This window comes from Prosopis cineraria, unplaced genomic scaffold (genome assembly GCF_029017545.1).
Source record: "Prosopis cineraria cultivar Desert tree isolate PC_DT_omini unplaced genomic scaffold, ASM2901754v1 PC1, whole genome shotgun sequence".
Classification (NCBI taxonomy): Eukaryota; Viridiplantae; Streptophyta; class Magnoliopsida; order Fabales; family Fabaceae; genus Prosopis; species Prosopis cineraria.
The window spans coordinates 25753944-25755165 of record NW_026555332.1 but is presented as its reverse complement, the minus strand read 5'-3'; the positions used below and the strand labels follow the sequence as shown (position 1 = coordinate 25755165).

Sequence of the window (1222 nt, the reverse complement as noted above, 5' to 3'; positions counted from 1 at the left end):
ATAGTTCATTAGGGTACGAGAATTTTAGAAAAGAATTTGGGAAGTTAAATGAGGCATAAATCTTAAATTAGTGTTAATATGGACTATAGATCTAAGACTTTCTAACTCTTTAAATTAGAGTTATTTATTTTAATGTAAAATTAATATATAGTATTGTGAAATAATTATGTAGATTATATTGACAAAGATAGTGGTGAAAAAGGAGTTGTGAAGGGGAACTTGTTATTCAAGACACAAGGTAACCATTATTAATGTGTTGTGATGGGTGTGTTTGTGAATGGTTATGTGTTGTTTTGTTGTTTGGAAAAATTATGAATTATTGAAAATAAATACTGTTATATACTTCCGTGAAATCATTGCCAAGTGGGTTAAAAATTTATTTTTGTTTATCATGATGAGATATTATTGTTCGGATATATTTCTGTTTGGATATTTGAATGATGCATGACTTGTCAGGGTATTTTAATGTATGGTGTTAATGGGAATTTCTGTTCGGTTAATTATTACCACGTGGTAAGCCCTCATTGGACCCAATGAGTGGCGTGTCGCTTGGTCCAACTCACCTTTGGCCGGGTGATTTGGCGTCCGAGCATGGCGAAAGGAGGATATAAGGTGCAGTCATGCAAATTAAATACTTGTTCGGTTTGTTTGAAAGTATTGTTCGGTTAAATGTTTTGTGTGCCCACTTAGCAATCGCATGATTAGTTACATCCGCATGCATCATTACATATTAATTTTTGGTTACTGGGACTTTTAAGTCTCATTCCCCGTGGTTAACATTTTTACAGGAGCGAGTCCGGCCGAGAAAGCACCAGAGGTGTAACTATGGTGTATGAGACACCATCTTTTACGTTGCCTCTTATTTTGGATTATACAATGTATCTTGTGCCAACTTAGGACATATCTTCTTTGTGAAGCATGTAAACTCTAATCCTTTTTATTAAAAGTATTTATATGACCAAGAGGATTATATCTGTCCCTCTTGATTCATGACCTGATTTAAATATCATGCCATGAGGATCCTGTCTGTCCCTCATGTTCTAATTGTTTTTTTTTGAGATATTTTAAGACTTGTGGTATATTGTCTTGGATGTACCATGGTAGAAATTTTTCTACCATGATAAGGGTATGATGAGGGTTCAATGAAAAAAAATGATTTATTGAATTAATGATTTGTGAAAAATCAGTTTGTAAATTTATAGGGTGTTACACAAATTAGCAC

The 1222-nt window shown here is 33.4% G+C and overlaps 1 long non-coding RNA gene across 1 annotated transcript; it reads left to right on the top strand.

Moving 5' to 3' along the window:
* Window positions 1-978, top strand: LOC129293510 (uncharacterized). The gene is made up of 2 exons (XR_008589170.1): window positions 1-238; window positions 789-978. It is a non-coding gene; the product is annotated as an uncharacterized LOC129293510 (long non-coding RNA).
* The last annotated feature ends 244 nt before the right edge of the window (window positions 979-1222 follow it).